At 40.6% G+C, this 11,824-nt stretch overlaps 1 protein-coding gene across 2 annotated transcripts in view; it reads right to left on the reverse strand.

Annotated features, from left to right (window-relative positions):
* zgc:158766 (uncharacterized protein LOC100009641 homolog) overlaps nt 1-11,824 on the reverse strand; it is a 173,966-nt gene that overhangs the window by 77,300 nt on the left and 84,842 nt on the right. The window lies entirely within an intron of this gene.

Below are 11,824 nucleotides of genomic sequence, written 5' to 3' on the forward strand. Positions count from 1 at the left end.
ATGCGGCCCGTTAAGCTTTTTAATCCAGCCCGCAGAACTTGATGAAATTATATTAGTAAACCTTGTTAACGTTTTTTTCCCGCAATTCTGGCGTTTTCCCAATAGATGACGCCCTCTATGTACATTGACCTTTGTTGAGGTGCAGCGTATTACTCCACATTTGCACTTTACTCTTTGTTCTGCTCGACCTATTTGTGTGAACAGGCGTTCAGCATCATGAACATCAACAAAGCCAGCCACAGATCCAAGTTAACTGACCAACACCTCAGATCCATCCTGAGAATCGCCACAACAAAACTAAATCCAGACTTTGATGCGCTGGCTAAAAAGGGAGAACAACAACACTGTTCCCACTGAAATTAAAAATAAGTTTCTTCATTGCGTTATGTAAAAATGCATTTGAAAATATTTTTTTCAATAAGCCTTACATGTTACATGTCATTTCTGTTAAGTGATGGACATGAGTAGTGCGCAGGTGCATGTACGTTCTCAAAATAAAAAATGCACTCCAGATCAAATAACATGCTCCGCATACTGGCGCGCTGTCACTGTTCTGTCCTTGTGCTGGTCGTTGTTGAGTTTTGGCACAGGGGACAATTGAATAAGAAGGAGCAAGACAAGTAGACCTGCATCTCCTACCGTTTTTGAAATAAAGACAGTCAGGAGGAGAGTGATGATGATAATGTCTTGAAGGATAACAGAATTTTCAGTGCTTTAAAATAATAACTGTTACTATTAAAAAAAGCTGTATTTTATTCATTTAATTTTCAGTGTTTTAAAAGTCATTTCAATAAATAGCTAAATACCATGGGACTTCAATGACAGATATTTTGTTGTAATGCATTTGTTCATTTTCAATTGAAATTAAAGCACATGTTTTCTACATATCCCATGATATTTTATTTTCTCTTATGAGATGTATTACCAAAACACTCCGTCCATCTGCTCCTGGTCCGGCCCCCCCGTCAAATTTTAGAACCCTTTGTGGCCCACAAGTCAAAAAGTTTGCCCACCCCTGGGCTAACCTGTTGTGTTCCTCCAGCATTTTGTGTGTATAACAAAGTCTATACAGATTTACAGTTGTTAAAACATTGATATATGGCTCCTTAATACAGTTTTTATAAAGCTCTTGAAGAATAACAAACGTAGTACAGATGATAAAAATGCCAGACCGGCGAGCTACACTAACAACTTACAACAACACTCTGTACTGGGACACACAGTAGTTAAATCTCAGCAAGTAGCCTTTAAAGGATCAGGAACGCAACATGTCAGGAAAATTTCCAGCTACTGAAGACAGCGTCCACTTCAACACTGTGGCATTAGTTTAATCCCATAGGTAGCTACCTTGCTCCAAGGCTTACTGAAAGTGACCTTGAGAGGATATTGGATCACATTGCGTTTAGCACGGATATTCTCTGTTCAAGGAGACCGGAGAGGTTAAGGTTCCGAACATTCCATTTCAAATACAAGAATTTTATTTTAATTTTACCTTGAAGAATGAGACGACCCATCTAATATAAGGCAGATAATCTCTAGAACTGCCCGTTATTCTACGCCAACTCATATCCCCAAAAAAGCTTCAGTTCTTAATTTATGCATCATCTTTAAATGTAGCACTGCATTCAGTGGCCACTGAGTGTATGCTGGTGGTCTTGTGCTGTAGCCTATCCACTTGAAGGTTCAACATGTTCAACAGGTTCAACTGAGATGTTCTTCTGCACACGGCTGGTGTTACACATAGTTACTTGAGTCACTGTCGCCATCCCGTCAGCTTGAACCATCTGACCATTCTCTTCTGACCTCTCTCATTAACAATGCATTTTCACCCACAGAACTGCCAATCACTGGATGCTTTTTTTTTTGTTTTTCACACCATTCTCTGTAAAAACTCCAGAGACCGCTGTACATGAAAATACCAGAAGATCAGCAGTTCCTGGATACTCAGAACCAACCTGAATTGCACCGACAATCATTCCACGGTCAAAGATTGTCAGTGAGCATACTTGCATTTACTTCACAACAGAGGGGAGGATGGTGTGGCAGAATAGGCATTGAAAAGAAAGTAAAACCATGATTCACATGCAAAAGCAGTTCTTTCAGTAAAAGTTTACATTGAATAATACAACTATCAAATGGTACACAGATTTGCAAAGGTGAAAACATTGACAATTAGGCCATCAAAGTAAACACTGCCACAGGCTTCAGACTCCTTTTATAACATTTCAATATATAATCAGGAAATGACAGTCATTCAAAGTAATGGAAGCAAGAACACTGGCCAGAGTAGCCTTAGCTGACAACAAACCACAAATGCACTATAGACCAAAGTTCCCTGATTCCACCAAACCGCACCCCCCACCCCCGCAAATTAGATCAATACTGAGAATATGGCCTTGATCCTTTTAAAGCACTTTGATGACAATTCTGCAGCCTCTAAAAACTTGAGGACCAAAGTGTTTTGAACCTAGCTAACAGTGCTTTGAACCCCTAAGTAATATGGAAGAATATATGCATGTTTATAGAGATTAATTTCATATAAGCAGTTGTTTGAAAAACAGCATTCGAGGCCATTTGTGTTTGATACACTCCTCAGGAAGAGGCATAAAAAACTCAGGGCAACACAAGAAAGTGAGAATTACAGTATCAACACACAAATGGAAAAACATCGATCTGAAGCATTAGAATTTGTCTTGTTTGAAATATCCAAGTGGACTGAATGATTGTAGTGAGGAGCACAGTAGCCAGCGAGGAGAGGTGCTCCAGAATCTGGATTCAATCCTGACTTTCAATGCTGTCTGAGTCGAGTCAATTTTACATGTTTTCCCTGAGGCTCTGTGTGGTTTTCCCAGATGCTCTCATTTCTACCCACATTCCAAAGGTGTGTAGGTTGGTAGGTTCAATGGCTGTTGTAAATTGTCCCTGGTGTGTAGGGGGTGGAGGAACTGGGGTGCAGTTCAGAGGAATGTGAAGCGATTGGTGCAGGATTAATGAGAATGGATATTAATGGTCAGTATAGACTCAGCAAGCCAAAGGTTCTTTCTCTGATCTACATTACATTGTGGTTCTATGACTTAAAACAGAATTGAGAGCAGGAATGTGACATGCCAAATGTAGTCTTAAGGTGAACAAGGAATTATCTACTGAACAGGATTTCAAACATTCTTCAAATACACCAGACACTGAAACACAGTTAAGAATTTCCATATATTAAGAGAAAGACAGTAAGTGAGTCTGTGGTAACAAGAGAATCAGAAGAAAGAGTATTAGAAGGAAGCTTGCTGCTATTTTGCTGGGCTTTGTTCAATTAAAATGTTGAAAGAGCTGAAAATGCTCACCAGTTGAAGCAGCATTATTTTTAAAAAAGTAACATATTGCAGTTTTGAGATGCAAAGTGATCTGGGTGTCTGAGTGCATGATTCACAGGAAGAGCATGTGATTAGGAAACAATAACAGAATGTTGTGAAACACAAGAGACTCAGATGCTGGAATCTGGAAGAACAAAATGTTACTGTTTTGTGCAGAGGGAGTGGAGTAAGGAGGTTATATCTGCTGATATGGGGCCTTGCTGTGGAGTACTCAGTACAATATGGTTACACTTATTTAAAGAAGAATATTAATACATTTGGCTGGTGGGGTTAAGATACATCTTTACCAAAGGAGGTGTAAGGCATTTCTCCCCTTCACAAGTCTGTAGGTCAACTTTGGGCAAGGAGACGATCCCTGATCAGGGTCATCGAAGCCATGGGAGCAGGTAGTGGATGGTGTATGAGCAGTTGAGGCTGATCACAAGTCCTGGTTATGCGACTACTGACAATCTCTGAAGAGTATTGACAACGACCGGGGCCACTGCCCGGAAGAAGGCAATGGCAAGCCACCTTTGTGGAAAAAATTGCCAAGAACAATCATGGTCATGGAAAGATCATGACCGCCCACTTCATACAACATGGCACATGAAGGAATGAACTATTAATACATTAGAAACAATTCAAAGAAGTTTACTAAGCTAGTACCTAGGATAAGGAGGTAGTCTTATGTGGAAAACTTGAGCTGTCTAGTCTTGCATCCTCTAAAGTTGAGAAGAGTGAGAGAGAATGATTAAAGCATGTGAGATCCACAGGAGTCCTAACATTATATGGAAAAGAGGTTTCCTCCTGTAGGATAATCGTGGACTTGAGGGGCACCCATTTAGTACTGAGATATGGTAGCATCTTTTCTCCCTCTGGATTGAGAGTCTTTGAAATTTTCTTTCTCAAAAGGGCGGTGCAAGGAGACTTATTCATTACTTTGAGGTTGAGATAGATACTAATGAAGCAAGGGAGATAAAAGAAGATGAAAATGCTTATCTGAGATATCTATCAGATATTCCACTATCTTATTAAAAGGTGGAGCAGCCTTAAGAGTCCAAGAAGCCTACTCCTGCTCCCAATCGTTCAGTTTGATGCATGTAAGCATGTTGCCAGAATAATATTGGAACTTCCCAGGCATTCTATTTTCCTGAAATGCTGGAAGTACTCAGCAGGATAAGAGCAGAAGGATTTTCAGCAGTTTGTTTTTTTATTTCCAGTTTCTATCACAGGCAGTTTTTTTTTTTTGCTTTTAGATTACTGCTCAGCAATTTTATCTCCACGGCTATAAATGGACGTACAGTAGCTCCCCTGGGGGAAGTGCAGCGACTCTGCTTGTTTGAGTACAGGGCAAGGAGGAATTGTGCAGGATGGTCCTATACTCACCAGAACTGAAAGTGAGAGGTGTTTTCATTGTAGAGCATACAGAGATGATCTGACAGATTTTCTTATGACTGGATACTCTAGAGGTAGGGGACAAAACACAGAAGGAGACTTGTCACTCTGCACACAAAGTTCTGTGTTTCTGCTGTGTTACTTCAGTTTTCCAACAGCCACTTTACTTTACACATCAAATTTTGGATAATTATTACGCCATTACACCCCTTCCATTATACCTCCTGTTTCCTGATATCACATTCAGCTTGTACTGTCACCCCCTCCCCCTTTTGTCAGTGAATCATCTGCCCTCCATTCCAGCACAGTCCTTTTCCTCCCCCATAAGCTCTTACGCACCCCGTACCCAGCCTTTTACTACATCTTAAAATTGGCTTTGCATAGCTGTTCCCCATCCTGATATGTCGATGAAACTAAAATATTCATTATGTTTCTCTATTCATAGATGCTGATTGACCCACAATTCTAGAATTTTCCACATTAATAGTACAATCCATAACTCCCTTTCAAACGTAATTATTCAAATTCTACTATTTGTGTTATGTTTTACTTGTCAACATTTCTTTCAGTTCTCAACAATTAAACATTCCACTTTGCGCTAACTTTTTTTAAAAAAATCCTGCCACCTTACTCAGTGTTTATCAATTCCAGATTCGTCAAACTATCCAATATCTATTTCCTGAATTTTTCAGTACTATTGTCCCAGGTTATAATCCAAAAGCAACTCTTTCATTAAAAGTTTACATTGAATAATACAAATATCAAATGGCACACAGATTTGCAAAGGTGAAAACATTGACAATTAGGCCATCAATTCACAAAGTAAAAACTGCCACAGAATTCTGACTCCTTTTATAACATTTCAATATATAATCAGGAAATGACAATCATTCAAAGTAACAGAAGCAAGAACAGCACTGGCCAGAGTAGCCTTAGCTGACAACAAACCATAAATGCACTATAGGCCAAAGTTCCCTGATTCCACCAAACTGCACCCCCCCCCCCACCCCTGCAAATTAGATCAATACTGAGAATATGGCCTTGATCCTTTTAAAGCACTTTGAATGACAATTCTGCAGCCTTTAAAAAACTTGAGGACCGAAGTGTTTTCAACCCCAAGGTAATATGGAAGAATATATACATGTTTATAGAGATTAATTTTAATTTCATGAAAGTAGTTGTTTGAAAACCAGCATTCGAGGTCATTTGTGTTTGGCTGAACCAGCCTTAATCCCTGTTCTGCCATTCATTTGGATCATTGTGAAATTATTTTCAAACTATCTCCCTGCCTTACTTCCATAATTGTTATAATATCCACCCCTAAAAGTCCATTACCAGATCTCTTTGTTTTCCCAGTTCCTTGATTCCTGCTCATTGGAAAAAAATTCTGATCTGCTTTCCTCCAGTCCAAAGTCAAAAGCTCGACATTTCCTTAGTCTGATTTCCAGTTGGATTCTAGCTTTGGATTCTCACTAGTATTTCTCTGCATTTATTTACATACATTTGCATTCTATTCTTGTTTACGCTAATCCATATAGGGATATACAGATAATAGACACACCTTTAGCTGAATCGTTATTTAACTCCTCAAACAATTCAATTTGCTGTTAGTTAGACATGACTTCACCTTTACAAATCTTTTATTAGTCATGCAAAGGAAACCATGGAAACACTTTGGCAGCTCTCAGTCTCCACGGGATAAAGTTTCGTTGGCAGCTGCGATGAATTGTCTTCTGCAAAATGCAGAATTGGGATTATTCCTGCTTTATGACAACAACAGTTTGTTCAGTTCATGTGTGTTTTCAAGACATTCATATGCAAGTCTGTGTTTATATATTTATATCTACAGATTCATTAATATATACCTATGAGTCAGAGAGTCGTGAGTTCATTATCTCACAGCATGCAACAGCACAGAAGCAGCAAGCAGCCCTGCTGATTTTGCCTGCGCTTCCCAGCAGCAATCTTGTCAGCCCTACACTTTCGCATATCACTGAGCTGCATACTCTTTCGTGGCTCTTCCAATTTGAGGGTCACTACTGAATTTGTTTCTCTCTCAAGACCAACAGCACTGGAGGCTGGTCTAAGCGCAGACCAACAGTCAAATACTGATGGTAGGCAACACTATCGGGGTCCTCTTTTAGATGAAATGCTCCGGAACATGGGTACAACGGTGTAGCATTAAAGTTATCAGACTAGCTGTTAGAGTCTTGGCCCACTAACTTCAATCCCAAAATGGCAATTGGCATTTACGTTAAATAAAGATATGGGATTTAAAAGGTGGTTGTGAACATAATGAAACCATCTGTTTGGTTCAATAATGTCATTGAAAAGGATATCTGCCTAATCGGACACCTGGTCTGGCCTGGGTGACACCATCACAGCCCCAAGAACCGGATTCGCTCCTGACCCTGCGTGGTGTCTGAGTAGAACTTGCACATTCTCCCTGTGACCCATCCCTGCAGGGGCTTTGGTTTGTTCCACATCCCAAAGCAGGCTAGTAGTTGAATTGACCGATGTAATTTCCCCGTCATGTATACGTGAGCAGTAGGGTCTGGTTGGAGGGGGTGGGGCAAGTTGATGAGAATGTGGGGGGAATAATAAATGTAATTAATGTAGAAATTAGTGCGAACGAGTAGGAGAGGGCTGTCATAGACTTGAAGGGCTGTTTCTCTCTACCTCTCAGCTTCAGGTAAAGGTACTTCACCACAGAAATCACTTCTTTTGTTATCATTCATTAATGTTTTCTGCACAGTGGTTATCACATTACCGGCCTGTCATAAACGGAAGTAAGGCAGAGTAGACAGCTGTCTGACAAGATCTCAGACTGATGAAGCAACCAATCATACCTGAAAGGCATTGCCAAGCCCCCGGATGTTGGGTGAAATCACTTGCACCTCAACTCTGAATCAGAAATTCGGCATTCAAACATGCTCCTGAGACTGAAGTGCAAATGCCTGGGTGGATAGCAAGAGATGTTACAGCATGGGAGATACTTATGGTCATAGAGTCGTGCAGAATGGAAACACACCCTTCCTCCCAAATGGTCCATGCCAACAAGGTTCCCATCTAAGCCAGTCCCAATTTTCAGCATTTAGCATATCTCACCAAACCCTTCCTATTCATGTACTGTACCTGTTTAAGAACATTGTAAATGTCGTTAATAGATCTACCTCAACAACTTCCTCTGGCAGCTCATTCAACATACTGGGTAAAAAAGTTCTTCTCAAATTTCTCCCCTTAAACCTATGTCTTCTTGTTCTTGATTCATCAACCTTGAGCAAAATACTGTGTGAAATCACCCAGTCCGTGCCCCTCATGATCTTAAACACTTCTATAACATCACCTCTCATTCTCCTGTGCTCTAATGAATAAAAGCCCCAATCAGCTCAACCTCACTCAGTCCTTTGACTTCTAGAATCATCTTTGTCAACCTCCTGCTTGGTTTTGAATGAGACGTCAGACTGCTCTCTGACGGGATGTAAAAGATTACAAGGCACAAACTTGGAAAGGGTGCCATCGCTTTGCCGTTCTGGTAAAATAATTATGCTTAACTAACATTACTGGAAAGTCAATAAATTATTTGGTCTTTATTCCAAAGTGGTTTATGGAAAATTATGCTTACCTTGCAAAAGTAACAACAGTTTAAAGCCACTTTCTCTAGATCTGCTTCCACCATCACTCAACTGCCCTGGTCTCCCATCGCTACATCTCCCCCACTTGGATCCATATTCTCATTATCGTTCAGCCCTCCTTGGTCCATCCATCACCTCCTGGACTCTGTCTCACCACTCCCCCTCACTTCTTAATACTGGCTATCTTCCCTCCCCACTCTCAGTACTTATATCAGCTTTTGATGCAGATCATCAACAATTCCTTTCAACCCACTGATTTACTGTCAGTGTTTGAAACATTTTTACTGGCTGGAAATGTTTACTGGAATTTACTGGAACAAAGGTTTTGTTCCAGTGAAAAACCTTTTAAAAAATGCTCACTGGAATTTCTAGGGAAATGCCATAAAAGTTTATGTACACTGAAGATCAAGTGGAAAACTTGCAGGAGAAGGTGTGGTGTTGCACTGGCTGAGAAACTTAGGATGTCCTGAAATTTTAAGCATTGAGTGGAGGTAGATCAAGTCAGACTGTGACGCCTTCAAAAAATAGCCAGTAAAACTAATTATGTTTTGTAATTGCAGAAACTAATTGAAAGAAAAACACAGTAGTCAGGATTCTTGTCTACTTACAAATACAAGAAAATCTGCAGATGCTGGAAATCGAAAGACACACACACACACACACACACACACACACACACACACGCTCGCGCGCGCGCAGGGTAGGCAGCATCTATGGGAAAGTATTAACAGTTGATGTTTCAAGCTGAGACCATTCATCAGGATTATCAGCCCAAAATGTCAACTGTTTACTCTTTTCCATAGATGCTGCCTGGCTTGCTGAGTTCCTCCAGAATTTTGTGTGTGTTACTTGTCAACTTAGTTTTTTTAAAAGTGAGGCATAATGGCATGCCATGTTCCATTCACGTACTTCTTACATATAAACTGTAATGATTTATGTAAACAAAGAATGCTTAATCAAACTATATATTTACAATATTACTCGAATTTTATTGAAATATTGAACATATCACACTAGTTCAATTTAAATAGTGATCCTTTTGTTTGAAGTTTTGGGAAGGGATTGAGGAGACTTTGGCCATTGAGGAGTTACTGCTGAGGGTGGTGGGGAGATAAGTGTTTTCCACAGTCTTGCCAGACAAAAGAAAGGAGGCTTTCTGATAAGTTATCCACCATTCATTTTCAAAGTGATTTGGATAATGGTCTTCACCTAGTACCTCCTGAGAAGAAAGCAGCAGTCAATACAATTCAAACAGTCACTCTACCTGGGTGTTAATCACAATTACTCAATCAACCTGTTCTACATATTTACATCATTTGATCATGTTAAATCAGTCCTAGGAGCTGGATTATTTGTTTAATCCTATGGAAAAGCAATCCTCCTCAAAAATGGTAGTATTTTTTCAGCCGAAAATCAGGTTTGGGATTTGTATGGGCTGTACTGAGTTGTAGTGAAAAGGCATTAGTTCTGAGGGACCAGTGAATCTCCTTTTGTTCACTCTTAAAGATGTTTCCCAGCCACATCACCTTGAGTACCAAACAGTCTAAACATGACCTTAATCCAGACAAGTGCGAGGTCTTGCACTTCTGTAGGACCATCGCATTGTGTCTGCACTCCCTGGATCTTTTCTCAAACTTTGAGAGTGGTTTTAATTATTGTTCCTTTACTTTTGGCATGTAATGGATTTTACTCAATTTTTTAAACAAGTAGACATTTATGATTCTTACACAGTGAACAGCTCGGGCACTGAGGAGTGCAGGAGGACAAAGGGATCTGGGAATACAGGTCCATAATTCATTGAAAGCGGTGTCACAGGTAGATAGGGTCGCAAGGAAAGCTTTTGGCACATTGGCCTTCATAATCAATGGATTGAGTACAGGAGATGCAATGTTATGTTGAAGGTGTGTAAGACATTAGTGAGACCTAATTTAACGTATTGGGTTCAGTTTTGGTCACCTGCCTACAGGAAAGATGTAATCAAGATCGAAAGAGTACCGAGAAAATTTACAAGGATGTTGCCAGGTCTGAAGGACCTAAGTTATAAGGAAAGGTTGAATATGTTAGGATTGTGTTCTTTAGAACATGGAAGATTGAGAGAGATTTGATGAAGGTATACAATATTACGAGGGATATAGGTGAGAAGGCCAAGAGGACCATGAGGGGGATCATCTTCACTCAGAGGGTTGTGAGAGTGCGGAATGAACTACCAACATAAGTGATAAATGCAAGGTCAATTTCAAAGTTTAACAGAAGTTTGGATAGGGACATGGATAATAGGGATACTGAGGGCTATGGTCCCGGTGCAGGTCAATGGGAGTAGGCAGCTTAAATGGCTTTGGCATGGTCAAGACCCTGTTACTGTGTTGTACATCTATCATTTGTATGTAATGACAGGCAGTAAGTGACACCAGTATGGGCATTACACAAACTAATGCTCATCTCAAGCACACTAGCAGCAAACAAGTTCCAATGATCAGAAATCTCAGAGAAGTAAAGAGCAATTTTATATGCCACATTCGTCAAAACATTGAAACATAATTAAAATGCGTCATTTGCTTCAATGACCAATACGGTCTGAGTATATGCTGGGGGCAGCATGCCAGTGTTGCTGTGCTTGCAGTGCCAATATAGCATGCCCACAACTTACTAACCCCTAACCTGTACATCTTTGGAATGTGGGAGGAAACTGGAGCACCCAGAGGAAACACGTGTGGTCGTAGGAAATGCATTCAAGCTCCTTACGAACATTGGCAGGAATCGAACCCTGAACCAATAAAGGATTGGATCACCGATCACTAGGTTTTGGCATGGGGCATGGATGCGGACACATTGCCCATTGTTCCAGCACAGACTCAGAATGTAGGAACAGGCAAACGTCAAGGCTTGCATTTGCCCAGTAGATATCAGCCTTGTGGGCATAGCGACCTTTCCTCCAGTGGCACCACAACCACTGGTCCTGGACTATCCGCGATGATGAGAGGGGCAGAGAAAAGGTGAGTGAGCACCACAGGGGAGGGAGATTTAGACTTCAATCAGAACCCCGATCACTATTGGTAACAATGGAACAGAAAGGATAGGGAATTAACTGGCTGGGAGCATATCACAGGAGCTCAAAGGAGATGGTCAGAAAAGGGTGAATTAAACTACCTACAAGAAATATCAGCCATCTAATTCCCTGACACAGACCAAATAAGGCAGTTTCTCTTCCCTCAGCACGCCTTGCTAGTCCTGTTTGGGATGATGGACTAGGCACTTCAGGGGCACACCCCTGAGCAAATGGTTTTCAAATGATTGATGATCATCCATACAATGAGTGGAACTTGATCAATGGCACAGTCCCAGATGTTCTTGTATGCAAGTGCATCGTACTCGCAACCCAGAGTGATAAATGCAGTCATTTTTTAATTTTAAATGTGCCCTTTTTTTAGTCATAGTGTCACACAACCA

Source organism: Hypanus sabinus, chromosome 20 (genome assembly GCF_030144855.1).
Source record: "Hypanus sabinus isolate sHypSab1 chromosome 20, sHypSab1.hap1, whole genome shotgun sequence".
NCBI classification, from domain to species: domain Eukaryota; kingdom Metazoa; phylum Chordata; class Chondrichthyes; order Myliobatiformes; family Dasyatidae; genus Hypanus; species Hypanus sabinus.